Source organism: Athene cunicularia (genome assembly GCF_003259725.1).
Source record: "Athene cunicularia isolate RWA chromosome 11 unlocalized genomic scaffold, athCun1 chr11_part1, whole genome shotgun sequence".
In the NCBI taxonomy this organism is placed as follows: domain Eukaryota; kingdom Metazoa; phylum Chordata; class Aves; order Strigiformes; family Strigidae; genus Athene; species Athene cunicularia.
In genome coordinates, this window is record NW_020799113.1 from 13,870,899 (window position 1) to 13,891,616 (window position 20,718).

Here is a 20,718-nt window from a genome sequence, read left to right on the forward strand (position 1 = left end):
GTGGAAAAGAATTAGGAGGAAGAATAAAGTATGTATTTCATCTTCCTGTGATAACCCAATACAGAAATATGTCTATTTTTAAAGACTTAGTCAACAACTTAATACAGAATTAAAACAGTCCATGTATTATCTTAAGATAACCACAGAAGTTACTAATCAAAATTTTTATATGATTACATGATATTATTTGAAGACTGGAAGAGTAATTGAATCCCACATATGTTAGTTCATTTTTTTGGTTGATTTTTTTTTAACAGCCATGGACATTCATGGTGTCTTTAGGCCTCAGCATAATCAGAGGAAATAATTCTAGCTTGTGAACACTGTTCAAGTCATTGAGAAAAAAACCCCAACCTGTTTACACAAGCCAATTAAGGCTTATATTTAAAAGAATCTTCAAGAAATAAACCTTAAACTTTCATAATAAACTTTAAGATTTTCAAGTAAGTCTATCAAATAGAAAACAGTTTTTCAGAAATAATTGCCAAACCTACATTTGTCACATCTAGATATCTACATGCATACTTAGTGGCCAGGGTGATTTGGGATTTTGTCAGCTGATCATCAAACAGTCCTTTGATTAAATGAAGCATCCCCTTCAATATCATCGAATGGAATTAAACAGAGAGTATTTATTAAATTGTTTCTATCTACCATCACTGTTGGGAACATTTAAAATAATTCTTGTTCATATTTGTATTTCTTTTTGTTTATCATTGAGAGCAGCTGCCACACATGGAGAAAGTCAGCATTTCTATAAGGTTTGTGTAATTGAAAAATACTTGTGCTCTTTACTTAACAAATTCTTAACCTCTTCTTGCTGATGAATTATCTACAGAATTTAGCCACAGTTTGTTCATGATGTTTTGTTTTTTTTTTTCTATCAAGCAAACTGGAAAAAAATATTCTTATCTAAACGCTGCACAATTTTACGTGCCTGGTCTAAATCTTATGAAATCAGCAGAGACTCCTACAGACCTTCAGGAGGCTTTGGATGAAGCTCTAGGTGTACATTAGCTTTACTGACACATTACTTTGATGTTATTTTTGTGATCTAATACCACCTACCCTGTTTGCTTCATCAATGCTATCACTTTCTGGCCTAGTCTGGTCTATGTTTTCAATGAAAGGATCATCTCTCCTCTTATTTAGCTTTGATTAACATCATTAACCTATCATACACTGAAGCGACTTGCAGAGCAAATTGGTAAGCCAATTTCAGCAAGCAACATAAAGCAAAGAACAGCTTGGATTGTCAGATAAACATACCCAGAGGTGCAGTTAGGATGCTGAAATTATTAGGTGAATGATAGGAAGCCAAAAAATCAGTGAGCCACTTGAGCAGAGAGTACAAACATAAATATCCAAAAGCATGCCACACTGCATGCGTATTTTATGTTGATGTGCTAATACATTATCTGCTAAGGGTTTATTTAAACCATTTTTGTATTCCCAGCAATTCATTTTTCTGCATAAAGAAGAGCCACTAACAGGACAGTGCCTTATGAACAAGCAACCCTGTATGTTTTCCACTGCTGTTTATAATTCTTCATGCTCATATCTATAATTCATGAGCAAATTGGCTCGTGAATGTTTCCATAAAGGTTGAACAAAGTATGGTGCTGTTAACACTCGCACTGTCATGCACAGAATCGAAATGTGCCCACTCTCATTCTATTCATCACAGCTCAAAGACATTTTGGCAATGATATTATCCAAATATTATTAAAACTTTGAACCCTGTCCCCATAAATTATAGCAAAATGGCTTCAGAGCCATTAGGCAAGGAGGATGTATGGGCTCCAGTTGCTTTGGAGTAATTATGTGCTTAAAAGGAAGCGTGGCTAAGCATTCTACCAGTAAAAAGAGAAAAGCTATGATCATTTGTTACTGCTTCAGTGCTGTACACAGTATTGCTCACACAGGTCAAGCCAACCTTACAGCAGGACAATTATCTGCCTAGAGAGACCAAACATCTGTTATTAAGTACGCAGAGGCACCACTGCAGCATGCTAGAAATCTTGTCCACTTCATTGGTTTGGCTTACGGTAATGTACTTCAAACACTTGGCTAACTCCGCACAACATCCCCCCTTTCTTATTGTTACTGCAACAGTTCAGCTTTGAAATATGCAGTACCTTCACTCCCCCATTACTTCCTTTAATATGCACACAGCTGTTAAAGATGATGGTGTAACTTTAGATGAGTTGCTCTTTTCTTTTTTCTCTCTCTCTCTCGCTCTCTTCTTTCTTCAAAATGTGTTTTGAGACGTCCTTGTACATTTATAAGTTACCCACTGAGAGTCACTGTGGAGATTAGGAGTGGTACAAAAGCACAGGGACACACAGTTTTATGTTATAAAACAAATGTTGCTTGATTTCAAGCATTCCCTAAGCTGGCCAAAGAGATGAAGGATGCCTTTTCACACAACAGTTATGAAATATGTGTTTGAAACAAACAACAGCAGTGGAGGAGATATCGCTCGCCTGCACTCACTGACAAATAGGTAGAATGATCTTCTCCTGCCAGACCGATTATTCACCTGAAGTGAGGAGATTCTGAACTGTACACAATTTGCTCCACTTTTTAATAGCTCTGATGTTAATAGACAACAATTTTCCCCCTTCTGATAGAAACTGCAGATGTAACTGACACATTTACTTTCACAGGGCACAGCAAGAACTCTAAAAAAGAGTAATGAATGGGTGGCAGAGATGTCAGGGTTAGAAATCAGATCTATCTTATCTGTCTTGGGTTTTTCTAAGGCATCTATCACAGTGCAATAATCAAATCTCTGAAGGAGATGTTAGGTGGCAGAGCTACAGAAATTAAAGATCCTAAGAATATTTTTTTCTACAGGCTTTGATGATAAATGTACAACCTCTGTATTTGCTTCATACACACCAAACTGTTGCAAAAGGAGCCGATACAACCAGCAGATTTATGCAGTCCTGAGTTTCTATCAGCACAAACTTCTCTTTAAAGCCAGGTTTCCTTATCTTAAAAGCAAATGAGAATACTCTGGGATGAAAAACACAGGTCCACAGTGCTGCATGCATAGGTAAAACATTAAAAAAAAAAAAAAAAAGAGGAATGGGATCACAAGAGGAAAACAAAATTCTGACCTTAAAGACAACATTATTGTGTAATCATCAGATTATTTTGCCCCTTAGCAGAAAAAAGGCTTCAGAGAAAAATGCATACCTCATCACTATGATGCGTAGATTACTTCAGCCATTCCCATCTACATTGTGCTTTCTTTTCAATATGCATGCTTGTGAGTAAAAGACCGGTTAGGCAGTTTGGAATTGGATCAGTGAAGAGGAGTGTGTCTTCTGTCTGAACTTTATATTCACTCATGCCTAGACTCAAACAAATTACAGAATCAATTCAAAACATACCTAGAAAGGAGAGATTTTAGTTAGCTTTTTTTAAATTTCAAATTTGTTCATTCTAAAGCTAAGCTCACAAACTCCTCAGATACACTTTTCCTCTTGTAGTTATAGCAGATGCTGTATCTAACGGATATGTTTGTCAAGAAACAGGCAAAGCATTTAACACTTAATTCAAGAGGAGGTATTTGGGGCATGTCTGAAAATCGGTGCACTAGCTCAGAGATTTGTTTCATTGTTCTATGATGACACTCCTGGAAATAACTGCAATTAATTTGAATCGCCATTGACTCTTATCAGTGATAAGCCTTATAACATTTTCAGTGAACTCACAGCAGTAGAAGAAAGGAAACTGATCCGTTTGAATAGACTCTTCCAGAGGATATGTTTCAAAAAGTTCATATAGTCTTTCTAGAATTTTTGGGGTAAAGAAATACGTTGCACAAAGTATTCAGAAATGGGATAGCTTAGCAGTACATCTGATTTATCTGGGACACACTTCACAAGTATTTGGGAATCATAAAAGTTATCAATTCAAAAGAAACCTGTAATAGTCAAGGGTACTCTGCTTCAGTAAAAATAATTTTAATCATCCAAAGGGGAGAGAGGAACTCACCTACTGCTGTTCAAAGCCAGACAGACTTCTCCTGCAAAGACTGTTCTTCACCATGGAGAAATGACCACAGCACACCACAGTTTCCAAACCTCCTGATAGTCCCAGCTGCAGCGTGTTACAAGCTGAAGGCCAAAGTTCTATATGAGAAAGAGAGATGCTAGGACATCACAAAGAGCCAAAATAACTTCAGAAGTAGCTCAGAAGTTGCACTGGATCAATTATACATACAGTTAAGCAAATTCAAGAGTACAGCACAGGCGGAACAAAATGACATGTCCACAGGTCATAGAGATTGTAGTTTGAATAGAGAAAATATAGCAGCTGGAATGAGAATCGTTTGGGTGCAAACATGATCCTAATCATATGCAGGACTGATCCAGCTTGTCTTATTCACCATGTTATTTCTAGCAAGATATTAGCAGGGTTTTCCTGCCCAAAATACTAATACTCAGGTAATTATTAAAGGTCCAATTTTTTAATGCAAGTGATACCAAGTGTGGTTACCTAGCTAGCAACAGGCACTCTCAAAATGTGCACAGAAATTCAACTATAGAATCTGTAACATGGTTATAATTTTCTATCACATTTCATATTTAGAAACTCAAATAGATAAGGTAAATTTTAAAAGAAATTCTTAAGATTTAGAAGATTTTTCTATGAATATTTATCTGCTTTTGCTTTGAATCACTTGCTTTCATCCAAGTTCCTAAGGCCAATAAATAATCATGATAGGATATAAAATTACATTTTAAAATTTGGAACTCCACAGAAATCAATGAGAGTTTTGTATAAAAACTACAGCAGCCTCTGGTTACAATATAAATAGTTTTCTGTTTCAAGTAACTAGAGTTTTTAATAAGTACTCATAATAAACCAGGTGTTTGTTTTCAAAATGAGACTATCACTTTACTGATAAGACTCTTCCAAAAGTACATGTGCATACATATACCATATATATATATTTACCTCTTTACAAAATGGACATTTACATAGTGCAGATGCATAAAGATGCATCATACTCAGCTTTATAGAATATACCAAACCAAGCTCATAAACTCACTGTTTTCTAATTCATTTAAACATCGTTAGCAACAAAGAAAGACAATTAAATCTATTCTATGAAATGACACTTGATATGTTTACAAATAGGGGTTAGGGAAGTGATAATAGTGAGAATAGATCAACTAGACCTTGAGGCTGGGACAGGAAATGAGAAGAGGAGAAACCAGTTTTATTCTACAGACTTCAACATTTTTTTGGGAAGACATCCCTTCTGATGAACAAGGCAATCAATTGTCTGGAGTCTCAGTTTCTTTGTCAGTGAAATTAGACTGATCGCACGTACATTACAGGTTATTTAGAATGTAATCCTGTGGGCTGATCAGTGGGCACCAATATTCACAGCATGAGTGAAGATATCAAAATAATTTCCTTGAGATCACTGGATAAAAGAAACTCTGTAAATGCAAAGATTGATAGGAAAAAAAAAAAGCATGCAAAGAAAATTTCATAAATATACACCCCTGAGTGATGGGTGCTGCACACAGTGCATATTAATTAATTAATGTAGTCTTGCAACTCCCTACACTCTTTATATTTGACTACTGTCAAGTATCACAACACTTCATAAAGCAGATAGCATGCTAGACACTTCCACACTTTTCCATATAGTCTACTAGTGCCTCTACACTATTTGTGTGTGTATGCTTCTGTGAATAAAGAATTATTTGTAAAGTATATGATGCTAATATCTGATGGCTGTTTAACTTGGGTATTTGTTTATGCAGTGATGAAAAACTAAAATATGTAAAAATATTTTCAAATCTTTTCAAATTTACATTTTCAAATTCAGAATACAGAGGAATAATTCAGTAGAAGGAAAGAACAGGTATTCTCTGATAGATGAGACTTTGAAGAGAACGAACGGAAGTGGTGTGGAAATGGCTAAATTTTAGAGAGCAAGCATTCCCCATTAAGGAAAGCAATTAGGAAAATTATCATGTATGAAGTGTAACAAGCTGTTATTGTTTTTCTGTAAGTGTAAAGAGGAAAATCACAGGGGTGTGCATATGCAAAAGAGGAGACTTACTGAAGCAGTGGTAAAATTGTTAATATTTAAGATTGAGAGGTCTGTTAAGAAGTAATCTTTACTAGAAGAACATCCTTTTTGACTAATAGCTAACAGTCTGTGATGGTTTCCAACTCCCAAGCTCTGAGCTAGGATAATAAGGTGTATGCCACTTCTATAGGCTCCACCAAGTGCGATCTCTCCATATTGTCCCTATTGTGTGGTTTTTGTTTTTTTTTTTTTATTCCTTAGTACTGTGGCAGTTAGCAAGCTATTTCAGGAGTACATTTCTCCCATCCTTGTGAACATAGGAATGATCGTTTTCCCTCACCTCTCTCCTTTTTAATGAAAGAGCATATAGGTTGAGCCTGTGCAAGCTTGGCAGAGAACAGGGGAGCAGAAGGGGAGATGATGTCCATATCCTCTCACTATGCTCATCATTAACAAAACTTCTGTCTCACCTGTCCTAAATTGTATGCACGCTATTATGCACTTGGAGTCCCCAGATTCCCCAGCGCAGAACATAGAGATGTGATGTTTAACTGATATCTTGGATATCCAATTAATATCACCTGTGGAGATATATAAATTGAAGGAGGAAAGCAGAAAAAGAAAGGTAAATTAGCGTAGCAATCCTCCAATCCTTGGAGTCTAAATTCTGTTCCTCTACTTCAGCATGCATTTCTTTTTATGTACACTTAGCATTTCTGAATTTGTCTGTGTTGGTAGAGGGACTTGATATCTCTTCTTCCCTTCTGAAACAAGTCTTGGCATGGAGAGTACTCTTGGGATAAACAGGCCTTAATAGTTACTACTGAATTTAGGACCTAATTTGGTATCACACGAACAATTAACTAGCATGTTCCGAATGCTCCACATTCTTACATGTGATCACAGGGATTTTCCACAGAGCACCACGGCTGTGACATTATTTCAGGACTCACTTTCATGTTCAATTACTGGTTCATTACCAGTAATGAAAAAATATGTCAGAATGGAGAATGTTTTTTTTACAGCATAACTGGTTTATGACAGTAGGACATGATGAAGGTTATTACTTTCTAAGGGAAAAATTCTTACTCTAGACATAACGACACATCATTTGGGTCTATACACACAGAGAGTGAAACCAGGATTAATTGAGAAAGCCTATCGACTCAAATGTTATGCTTGATCACACCATTTTTTCTTATTCTCTTGTGGGAGGAAAATTACAGCACATCCAATCACATTATATTTTTTGTACTGTAACCAAAGGTTTTTCCAACAAATATCACATTCTTTGTAAAGTGAAAAGAAAAGAACCTGGAGCATGAGAGAAATCACTGATAGCATTACAGGTTACAGCTCAGAGTTTATATAGCACTAGTTCATCAAAGAAACTCTTTCTCCTGACTGTCTCAACCAAAGTCAACTTCAACACTCTCTGCATACTCCCAAAGTTCTTTGACAGGCTAGTTGAACTTTTGTTATTTAAGTCCTTAATATTTTTAAAACTTCATTTCCATATTTCATTTAAATACTGATTGCCCAAGAGGTAGATAGCTACTGAAATAGATTTCAAGCTAAGTTTTTTCTTTATCTGAACAAGACTCCAGGAAAAGAGGAGAAACCCAATTAAAAAAAAAAAAAGGCAAAAAAAAAAAAAAAGGCAGGTTAAAAAGGAGAAGCGTGGGAATGAGCTTGTCAAATAGGGTTTTTGATCTGTCTCACAAAATATTTGACTATGTGAGGAGACAAGTACAAGTAGATGAAATTTTCCGTATAAGAAAACTCCTCCACAGTCTAGTTTCAAAACAAAGAAGTACACACATTAATGTCAACCATTCTGTGCCATCTGATTAATTTTTGTAATCTTGTTTTAGGTTTCCTCTTCAATTGTCAGTTGTAGTTTCTTAAGAAATCTGCATGCAGCTGCATTTTTAAGCACTCTCTCTACTCAAATGAACTAATCTCTTATATTGTACTTGTCAAAAAAACCCTTTCAACATTCTTTTCCCTCAGGAAGGCATAATTTATGGTAAAGCACATTTTCTCAAGATCGTCCTTTATTGAGAGGACATATGTGAAACTGTGGGCATAATTTTGGACTACCCTTTGCCTTCTTGATAACAGGCAGTCTAGTTTGTGTTTCTAAAGCACTTTATGCAGGTGGATGGTAAAATCATCCTTCAGCCTGAAGAAAAAAATTCCTTCATTCAGGTATGATTGCACTTCCAAACAGGTGAGAAGAACAAGTATTTTTACAAACTTATTTTGAAGCTTTCTTATGTTGATACCACAAAGTTATTGCTTCCTGAGGGCAGCTGCCTTGTACTGGTCATAATGTATATCCCGTTTCAGACCCCAAGTTATAAACAAAGTTCCTCCCTATGAGTCTGCAGAGAAAAACAGGTATCAAGCCAATTTCAAAGTTTCCATGACAAGTTTGAGTATTCTTCTTTTCTGTGGTAGCTACTTTCTCTCACTACTGGATTGTGGTGGAGCTGGAAAATAACCTAAACAGTTAACATGCAATGAAAATTCAGTAGCCTATAGGGAAAAATCTTTCAGTCCATTTTCGAGAAGACAAACATCCAACCAAAACATTAACAGTTTCAGTCAGCAATAATCACCCCGGTTAGCCGTCTAAGCAGGAATTGTATAGACATGGCAATGAAGCTAAAATTGAATATTAGTATGGTTTTTCTAGGTTTAGTTGGTAGATTGAATCAGGAAAAGTGCCCTGTCTAGACAGTCTTAGCTTTGTAAATAAAGGAAAGACCCCATTCCCTAACTGTTTATCCAGTCCTTTCACATGTTCACCTGAAGACACAAACACACATATTCAAATTCACTCCAAGGTTTAAGAAAAGCAATATATTCCTCTTAGGAAATATATCAAACACTTGGATTCAAAATTCTAGAGAGTTTTTGTTGGGCCTCTCCAGCAATTCTTGTAGTGTTTATATGAGAGTGATTCTGCCACTAAATTATTTGCAAATGTTCCTCTTCTGGGGGATTTGGAGCCAAATTATAATAAGCAAGAGCAGATTGACCCAGATTAAAAGATACAATTAGTCTGTCTGATTAGTAAACCTAAAAAGTACTACTTACACTAAGTTATTGTTTTTATGACAAAAGAAGACATCCTGCAGAACAATAAAGTCAGTGCCATGGATAAGAACCTTGCAATTTACTCAAAACAGTATGAAAAAAAATCAGTTTAGAGATACAGCAGTTCAAAACCAGTAGAACTGAGATATAATCATGCCAAAGGTAAATCTGACAATACCAGTACATACACATATAACTGTATATGCCTGATTCTTTTTCATATCAAAGCCATTTAACATTATGGCATCAGTGAAATTTTAATCCTGTTAAAATCACATGCAAAATCCCACTGAATTGTAATAAGACTGGGCACTCACATGAAATGGATCTTTTTCAGTAAGCATTCAGACCCAAATCAACTTCATTTTACAGATCCAGCAGGATCTATGTTAGTATAATTTGAAGCGAAAATTGGCTCTCCATGTGTGCAAATACATACATGTGTATATTTTTATTTGCACAAATATTGAATTGCAAACTGATTCCTTTAGGGACCACACCTTAAAATATTTTTTATTCATTAAATTTAGTATTAATGACAAACAATGCATCAGTCACTGCTTGTGGACTGGTAGGAAGACAGAACTGAATCTATTTGTTATCTTATAAACCGCTATTCTTAATGTAATAAATAAATTAAGAGTATTATACTCTGAAAGACTTGTGATCTGTACCACTTCCATTCAAGCACCCCAAATCAAAGCATTGTGCTACCATTATTCTCATCTCTCCTTGAAGTCTGAAACATGTGCTTTTTATGTGAACCTGTTACATGGCTCAGCTGTGGTTGTGCACAACACTGCTAGTGAAGTGAATTGTGGTCATAAAGCATGGACATCTGTGATGGGCAGCAAGGCATCCTCAGCATGAATTCTTCCCGACCTGGAAAAGTGTGTGGTCACTGTGACCTGAAAAGGTGCTACCCTAATGGATATCCTTTCATCAACCAACTCAGAGTTGGCAGTTCCTCCATTTGATGCTTCTAAGAAGTCTCCTGAGCCACTTGCAGGCCAGCTATTACTGGTTTTAACCACTGGCTTCCCAAATTGCTTATACAATACAGGTTATGACTAGGACCCATGTCCCATTTTCTCTTGCAGCCGATCTCTGAGTTCATAAGAAAAAGAGGTAGATTTTTTTTCCAGGGTACACTATGGGATCTTTTAAAAAAGGCCATCTTCTGATTTTGAAAGACTCATGATAGCAGGATCTCCCTGACAGCTCTTTCAAGTGGGAAATGACAATTTTGTTCCCATGTCTCGCCCATATAGAAAATCTGCTGTTTTTCCCTCATTCTGGGAGGCAGTTTCCCATCTGCTGCTGAGTGCTAGGATGCTATAAGTGTGACCATACACTAAGCAGTTTCAGGATGACAGTGAAATGGGCATTTTTAAGACTAAAGAGAGAAGGAAAAGCCTGATGTCGAGACAGGAAGCTGATGAGTCTTGTAATAGCTGACTCTGCTATACACTATCTTTGTGAGAACAGATGAGCAAAAAGTGCCTTACAAGAGTAGGAAGAAGCCCTGGGAAAAGTCTGTTGAATTTTTTTCAGAGCCAAAGAGAAGATCTATACAAAAAACTTTCTTGGAGTCTAGGATTATTTGTGAATAACATGTATGTTTGTATAGGTACATATTATTGCACATCTTCATGTGTATAGGTAGCTATGCAAGGAATTAATCCTGCCCTGTGTGTCTACCTGATCATACTTTATGTGTTGTGTTTTTTTTTATTATAGAGTACATTTAGATTTACTAAGTGAATGTATGGATTTTATGACAAATGATGTCAGGCATTACAAAGAATTGCATGACTCAAAATCTTGACTGCAAAGGTAACTTCAATGGGTTTAAAATAAGTAATAATACACTAAATTGAAGACTAGGAGCAGCAAAAGCTTTCACTGAGCATACAGAATGACCTTGAGGGAAATTGAGCACTCAGCCAGCCCTGGGGGACAGCGGCAAAAAACCTCAGCAAGCTGAATGTGAGGCATTCCTACTCAGCAAATAAAGTAGATGAACCCTCTCCCAAGCTGGTATCTTAAAGGACAATGCTTGGTTGTATTCCTGCAATTAAATGGGGAAAGTAGCACCCAGTCAGGTTGCAAGGAGAATGTAAGTCATCAGTGAGTGAAAAGTGAGGACTCTGCAGATATGCAACAGTTGCTTCAAGGTGCCTCATTATCTACTTTTCCTCAGATATAGCTGCTTTTCAAAAGGTTTAATAATCACATACTAAAATACTAGATGATAGACAAAATATATACCTATAAACCCTCTAAATAACTTGAAGCTATCTTACAAGGCTTAGTGTATAGACATGGTAGAGTTAAAGTTACCCTTGAGGACCAAACTCTGATTCCTTTCATACACACCTATCTACACACACATACACTTCCCCCCACCCCAAATTCCAGATTGACCATTGTGGTAGTGCAATTTCATTCCCGTCCCTTGCTGGGCTGCTCAGCTCTTGGTGTGATTCCAACCCCGCTCCTGGGCCACATACCAAACTAGAGCAGTATGGACTGCAAATGGCAGCGGACCAGAGTGTTAAGGCATCCACATGACGTGCCTGGCTCCTGCTCTCCCTGTCACTTGGGAATGGTGATAAGTCCACCATCTCCTGACAGCATGGTACATCTGTACCTAGAACATGGCTGAAGGAGTGTGATAACAAAACCACATACCTAGCATGTTCTGGGCCTGTGCAACTGGTGGAAAACAGCAGAATATTTCATCATTTGAGTTGGGCCAGAGTGGAAAGGTACCTGACAAAAGTCAGTTATCTTAGACCCTATAAATAGCGATCCTAAGTGACCCTTTGAGCTCTCCTGGACTGCAGCAGGCCTGTGACCAACACCTCGCCTGAGTTGGGATGCCTCTCAGGTATCAGTTCCTCTAGGTACTCTCTGCTGTCAAAGCTGATGAAGGGCCAGGGCAAAGTCAACACCCTCAAATCACAATTATCACCTGTTGAGGAATGCCAATGCTTTGAGAGTATTTATTCTAAACTCAGGAAGAGGGAACTGAAGGCTAGCTTCTCTTTCACCCACCTCTCTACCTACGGATGCGTTTGTGTATCCACAGTTATTTTCATGAGTGTGGGTACATACATATTTCACTGGATCCAAATACTTTTATCTGTCTGTGCGTTTGTACATCTTGTGCCTATGAATACACATAGATATAGGATACTTTATAGTAAGTTAGTGTGAATCTTGTCTTTTTCAAATTTGTAGTAAAGTCGCTATTTTAATCATAATGTATTTTACTGAATTATTTTGTAAATTATTATATTGGTTAATGGTTAAGTGCTGCTAGTCATTAATAAACCTTGATTTGCTGCTAATTCATTATCACGTTAATATTTCCATCTGTGACAACGATACATAGCTATTTTCCTATTCATAAAGCATGGGATGTGGGAGTACTCTCATAAAGTTACTAAAGCAAGCATGACAGAAAGATGCAGGAAACAAATCTCACAACACAGAGGTATTTCTGTCTCTGTCTAGTTTCTTGGTAGTATTCACATTGTGATTGAACCCTATGTTCATCCCTTATGCGCCTTCAGAGTACCTACAAAACCCATCTGAAAACCTGGGCAAGGTCTTGTGTTTGGTTGAGGATGATTTCTGTGCTACATTAAACTCACAGTCATAGAAGCAACTGCCATACAAAATATCTTTATCGCACTTCTGAAGTTTTAGAACCTTACCCTTTATTTTCTGCAGCCGCCTTCACTGTCAGGGAGGTTTTGCAAGGCAGTGGAATTAATGTTATAGTTATCAGCTTCAGAAGAGTGGTCTCATTCCTATTTCTCTTCCATCCCACCCAACTGATCTCATCTGAGAATTAGATGAGATACTTAAGCAAACTTCTCAATGAGATGATTTAAATTTCTGCAAGCTATTAATTTCTGTAGATGATCCACAAGGCAGAAGCAAGGAGTCTGAGGAACTGGACTTACAAGTCCGAAAATCTACCTCTCTTGTTCAGCAAGTCCAGTGAGCCCAGGTAGTCATAATTCATCTTTCCAGACTGCATCCAGCAATGAACAGTGATCACACAGCCTTCTGAAAACAAAAGTATGATTTATTAAGTGGTTAGATGTATGCTCCCACCTAAGGCCAGTCATTTCTGGCAGTCTGAGCAGGGCTGCTCCTTCTGATTTTTCCCAGACAGCAGCCGTCTCAGTCAGGTTCTCTTGAGCCACAAAATCCCATGTCAACAGACAGATCATCCTTTGTAAGTTACCAGTCTTCCTTTTTTTCACCTGTTTATGGGACTTTTCTTGCCCTGGTTCAAATGGCTGAAGAGGAACCTTCAGACCTGATAGAACTTTCATAAATGGTTCTTAATGGTGTGCTAAGTTTCAAGTGGGACCATTCTTTCCCCTTCTAGTTCTTGCTCCTCGCCCCAAATCCTCCATTAAGTGAAATCAATGTATTTTTACAATAAACATTCCACTAAACATGTCCATATATAGAGTGATTTGATTATTATTGCCAAGCAGCTCTCATTTTCCAGAGCAACTTATCTTAGTCATCACTATACAACGCAGAAAAAGTCATATAATGAGAAAGTAAAGAAACTCAAAACCTTCTCTTTAACATTCCTCCTTGACAACTTCTTCTTTATGTATTCCACATTGTCCTAAGTGTTTCTCTAATGCTTTACTAACTTTAGATACTCTGCCTACCACTGAAACTGAGCCAAACTGGGCAAGCGCTCAGCAGGGTATATTTTTTATGCAATAAAGTATCTCCTATGAACTTCAACTGCAAAGATCTGGGAGACCAGAGAGGAGTCTGACAAAGTGGAACCAGAATACGCTCAAAACAGAGAGAATATCCATACTGCAAAATTACTATAGAATATATAATTACAAGTACTTGGGAACTCAGTGTTTTATCTTACCCCCTCTTAAAAACTGCATTGTGACACAAGAGTCAGTATCAACTGTAATTGTGTCACTAGTACAATGACAGTTATTATTACTTTTTATTATATGTAAATTCTCCATTTGTTCCTGCAGCTAATATGCCCCTTAATCTGGTAGCAGTATGGCATAGGTGATTTCTGTTTTTACTGGCAACAACATATTCCCTGCTGGGAAAATATGACTAGTCATGGGAAAGGCTTAATCTTGAAATTCAGCTATTTTTTGTTTCTTGGTGGCCTCTAATTGCAAGCTTGAGGCAGTGCACAATAATTATCAGTCTGCAAGCATGAAAAGGAGTAAATGCCAGTCAGGCTATATGGTTGCTTTGTGCACACAACATCTAAAGAACTCTGCCATGTAAGTGTTGGGCTGGCAGCTTGCTTCTTCAGTGTAATGGCAGGGATTCAGCTGGTAACTGGATGAAAAATTGCAGCAGGTTTCCCTGTTATGATTCTTTCATGCATCTCTGTCAATGGCAGTTTACATTCTGGGATTGAGATCGTTTGTTTCCTGTTTGCTCGCAGCTTCAGGCTTTTCTTGTTTGCCACCATGGATTTACAGCCCTCCCCCCTCCCCAGCAAACCACATCTAAGGGGTTGAGGGATTATAAGGCTTAATACTTTACAGCTCAGCACATGTAGCAGAAAGTTAAAACTACTGTAAAAGGAATAATGACTAGATACTCCTGTGAAATAGATACATGCATGTGTTCAAATATGAATATGTCTATGTAGAAAGAAGCCCACAGAGCAGTCCACATAGTGGTGTGATGCTGGACCAAAAGCTTTATTACCAGTCTGTCTTCTCATAAACTAACAGACACAACCTGAGAAAAACCAAAAATACAAATAACCTTTTTAATGGGTTCCTTCCCCTAACCCTCCTTGGAAAATGATAGCAAAGTAAAATACACACTTCAAAAGACTTCTAATAGTCAGACCTTTTTATAGTTTGATGAAAAAGATGTTGCTGTATTCATACAGTCATTAAACATAAACGAGAGCATAAACACAAGCATGAACGACCTGATCCAGTACTTATGATACATGCCTAGCAGGAGAGATGTTTATACCCCATGACACCAGCCTATCTACTCAGATATCTTACATAGTTTACTGACGTGCTTCACTGCCAACAATACATGCACCCTCCCAGTGCCCATCCGCAGTAGGGAGCTGCTACTATGTACATTAACAAATGTGTATATATAAGCAGATACAGGAATGCTAAGGCCTGCATTTAACTCCTGCTAAAATTAACTGGAGTTGATTTCAGCCTTGAAAAATGTGACCCTAAGTACTCAGAATAAAACATGAGGGTAAAGCAGTGAGACTAGAACAAAATGGTGAGTGTGTGATTAAGTGGAGACCTGAATAAAAGTTGCCCAATCTACCATCTTTCTTACTCAGCTATCCTTTTTCTTTATCTGTGAAAGGAAGCACTGTTTGTCTTTATCACTGTTGTCATGGTCAGCAAAACTGGGTGAAACGTATAATTTATTTGGTAAATGCCACCTGTTTTTTGTTTTTATTCACTAACTGCTCAGAAGCAGTTTAGCTTTTCCTTGAAAGTGTATTTGTATTCAGAGAATTATTCGTGGTTGCCAGCTTATTCACAAGCAGCTCATTACATGTGTTCACTCTTCAAATACTTGGTTAATTTTGATTAGATAAATGGCCATAGGGTATGCTTCTCTCCCTGACTGGATCTCTAAGTGTTCAGTTTCTTGACTGAGAACTCATGTTTACAAATTTCCAACTTTCTAAGACTGTTAATTAACATTTACTTAATATACTCTATTTCATACATTCCTGCCATAAGAAAATAAGCTTTGTCACAACAGTTCAAGCAACAGTTTCTGGTAACTGAAGTTTTAGAAGGTGCATTACTTGTTTGAGTGAGTACAACTGAGGTCATCGTACTTGAAAATGCAAACATGATGAATTATATTGGTTAGATGTAAGAAAACTACTCCTTAGAGGAGTCAAAGTATGTTATATGAATCCCTCTGAACTCACTAGAATATTTTAAAATATAATGGCATAGTCAGATTGTTAGAAATGTTTCTGGATAAAGACCACAGAATTAAATCCACTGGCATGCCCTGGTTCTTTTGCATGGCTCCAGCGATACAAAACAGTTGTAAAACTGTCTTCATCAGCCAGTTTATTACTGCTTATATGACCAGAATGGTGCAAAGAAGCCTTTTGGAGGTGATCTTAGGCACCTAAAATGAGGCAGAACATTAGCCCCTTGTTTCTGTCATATTCACTTACGGTTACTGTAGGTTGTATATATGAGTTATAACAATGGCAGAGGCGCCCTTCTGGGGAAACATTATTAAAGGACCTCAGGACCAAGTCCTGAATTAAGTTGGACTTTAAATATCAGTTCTTTATGCCAGATGAAGCTGAGGGGAAGGCCAAAAGGAAGCAAAAGCCAACCTAGTGGCTAGAAGAGGTAGGCCAGCAGAAATAGCCAAGGAATACAAATGACAAGAAAAGAAGCTAACCTTCTTTGCAGTGACTGTGTTAAAGCCACTGTTTGAAATGATCACTATGAGCAGGAAAGGCAGGAAAAGGATAACCCACTTCTGCCAACTGAGTCAAGCCACAGTCTCCATGCAAAACTGACACTAAGTATTTTACTCTTTACAAATAGTCTTTATAATTGGGATTTTTAAATAATCCTTCTTAAAAGGGATTGCAGCTGTAATCAATTTGTGGAGGGCTGTTTTAATAAGAAGCTGCTCGAATAGGATTAACTATGAGACCCTAGACCTCTTTCCTCCAGTCCTTAAACTCCTATTTGAAACATTTAGATACCCCATAAATTATTTATTGGTCTTACAAGGTGTCATCAAGCTAAGAAAATGATGCTTGACAAGTTGAAAACCGTAACCATTTCCACCAATTTGTTAACAGCCTCTCCCACATGGCATGTAATGTCTCACTTCAGCCTTGTCTTACAGGAACAGTAGTTATATTCACCCACTGCACCAAAAGCACACTTGTAGAGTGGCACATCTTGTGCATTCTGTTTATTTCAGGAAATGTATCAGAAGATAATTTATAGATATCTTGAAAATAGAACATCAGAGTGGATTTCCCTTCCCTTGAAAGGTTCTTAAACAACAACGGAACAGAAAAAACAGTTTTTCACTCCCCCTGTTTTCTACCCAACCCCCCCCCAGCTGACTCTTTGATTTCTGAACTGCACAGATAAATACCTAAATAGGCATGCTATAAAAAGGAATACAAGGAAATTCTATGTGGGCTTTTGCCAAGAAAAGAGGAATCACCCTTTCATCTGAAGTACGTCTCTCAACAGCTGTATCTGTCAGCTAAGGTTGGCAGTAAGGCTACTGGAATTTTTTGCAGGGTTTCTCTGGCAATACTGGTTAATGAAGACTGGTAAAAAGGTAGTGGGATGGGGGACATAACTTTTCTGTAAGGGATCTAGCTAAAGGATCACTTCAAGGCAAATCACATTTAGCAAATATCATCTGAAGTCAGTCTTTATACCTCTGATTATCTGAGGACAGAAACTCACTGCACCTGAAAATAGGTTTTTGCTCATCACTGCTTTTTGTTGGAATGTAACACAAGGTTTCATGCTTTCTTTCATCTGTAGAGTCTTAACACACTGACTTCCATAGTGACAATGCTCTATCATTAATGACAGCAGTTTTGTGGGAGTCCTAGGCCATAAGCGTTTCGTATAAGAGTTTGTCAGTTTAATTTTGTTTGTTTGGTGGGGACTTTTTTTACAGACAAATGAGATTATAGATTTGGTCCATGGTGCAACCAATCTTTCTACCATGAAGCAGTCTGTGTTAGTGTATCACATAAAGCAATTGAAAAATTGGTTAAACAAAGACTTCAAAGTGTGAAGCTCTAATTTATTACATGCCATTTGTTTACCGTATTATTCTGCTAATACCAGATCAGTCAGCCTTCAACAGCAACAATAAAACTGTCCATGGAACCAAGGCTCATGGGGGAGTGACTTCTAGTTTTGCAAGTGTACAGTTTCCACAGACGAAATATCTGAAACTAAATCCACTTAAAAGCACAAAACTGGGGAAACTACAGATGCACCCAACTAAGGTTTTGTCTCATCTACTTCCTGATATAATTTCAAGTTCACTGAACTTCTTTGATGTTTGGTCATTTTAAGAGACAGTGACTTCTCTTCCGTTCAGTCATGGTGCAAGTGACACAAAGGAAAGCAACAACTACCACTACTACTTAGGAACTCTCATGTACATCTGAGTTTATCAGACATTTTAAACATTGGGACCAGGAGCGGTCAGTCAGCAGAAAATCCCTCTGTGTCTTAAAAAGTGAGAAAACAAAATATGAAGAAGTGAAAAAAAAATTAGGGACACAGATCTATTATTACTTTCAAAAATATTTAAACTGTTTGTTTCTGTGTCCTTACAGACACCATGAGATTATGGATTTGATCCTTCGAGCAACCCATCTGTTTAGTATGAAGCAGTGTTATACCATGCAAAGCAATTAGAGAAACTGGTTTAACAAAGACTTCAAAATGTGAAGTCTCTGGTAGTCCTGGCTAAAAGATTTAAAATGCAATACACTGTGCCTTTTCCACAAACTACTCTAGGAAATATGTAACTCACAGTAGACTGGAAACATTAGTGGAGATGTCACTGCAAACATAAGTTTAGATTTAATGCCAGAAAACTGTTGCTCTCTGCCATCTAATTTTAAAATGCTTGTATATGATTGACTTTTAAGCCACTTCAGTACTTTAAAAATAAGTACTTCTGCTTCAGATTTAAAAAAATTAGGCACAATGACTTCAGAAAGTTATTGGGTAAAAGCAAATAGTGCTTTCCCATTTTTCTTTTAAAAACTTGATCTTGACTGTTAAAGTGTACAGTCAGCCATAAAGTTACTGTGAATTACAAGAGGAAAACACATCTTTTAGAAAGTTTCAGTTTACAGGTGAGAAACATTCGATAAGAATGCCTGACTATGTAGGAATATCTGTATATCCATTTTCCCTTGCTCCAGGTAATTTGCAGAGTTTATATAGTAGTACATCTCTGGTCTCTCACAAACAAAGCCATTTTGTGGTTTTAGGCATACACTAGGAAGTAAATGAGTTTAAAAGATGTAGAAAGCAATATAATTTAGCAGGGGAAAAATTAAGAAATTCTTGAACTGCTAATAGAAAAGAAGCACATTGGCCTAGAAACCCCTTTTTGTTTATAATTTCATAAACGGAGTCAGTAGCCTGAGACAAGGCTGTCACATCTTTGGCTTTGAACAAGGGTCAGTGATGGATAACTGACCTCCTTTCTCACTTTTATCAACAAATGTCAAAAAAGGCAAACAACAGCAATGACATCCTGCCCAAACAGCCAAGAGTGTTTCATTTTCTTTGCACTTCTGTTTCCTCTGTGCCTTTAATCAGGGCCGGGGGATGTAATTGCTCTGTCTGGGCACAGCTTAAGGCATGCTGTGCAACTAACAATTAGTTTAGAGACTGAGATCTATAAATTTTGAGAAAAGAGTAAGAGGATTTGGTGTGCTTGAGCTATCCTTTCTAATGAAGAAAAATATCACACCGGAAGGGACCCAGAGTGTTATCAAAGCAACTTAATATCATCTGGTAGTGATTTGTAGGCCCTCATAATCTATTGTGATCATGTTGAAGGGGGAGGAAAAAGTCCACGTGTTCCACTATTTATGAGATTTCCAAAATGATGGCCGCCATCTGTGCAAACGCCACTAATCTCAGCCACTGTCTTCATGGCAAATGGCTCCATGAGATTGTCCGAAGGAAGGGAAACACTGCAGGAATGTTGGGCTATTTATTGTTTATAAAAATAAACCAACTGGACTAAGACATATGCGAGGAATTTATATCAAACAGCTGCAAAAGCAAGTTGCCTCAATAGGGAGGGCACATTGATGATGCAATCGGACCACACTGAAAGATTTTCCTATTAATCTTAGAGTATACATGGCACGCTTGAGATACTGATTTGTCCCCATCTACATCCAAACCCACGGATATTCCTAAAATAATTTTTGAAAACAGTTTATATAGACTGAAAATAATTTATTATGTGAGTTTATTAACTAAATAAATATAAACAAAGCCTAAGAACAGTCTGTCCCCATATAAGCTTACCTCTCTTAAACATTTCCTCCTTGCTGTCTTGGTTAAACAAGCACAAAGCAGATACTAATACTCAGTGTCAGCAAACCTTCATCTCATGTATACCAAGTTTCTAGGATTTGAAAATTCCTTGTTTTATGTTTGGTTGTCTAATCCCATTAAAGTAGTTTCCTAATTTCTTAATGAAGACGACCAAATCCATCACAATAAGAAACAACATTCACTGAGAACAAGGAGTCAAGGAATAACAAAGATGATAACACCAAAATGATAAATGGTATCATAGCAAAACCATGAAGTACAATATTTTAGTATTGGGACTGCATAACAGCATCAGACAAAGGGGAAAAGAGATCTAAGATGAGAGACAAGCTTCTTGCCTTTGCAAGGCCAGTTTACCAGACATGCTTGACACTGGGGAGAATCTTACTTATTTAA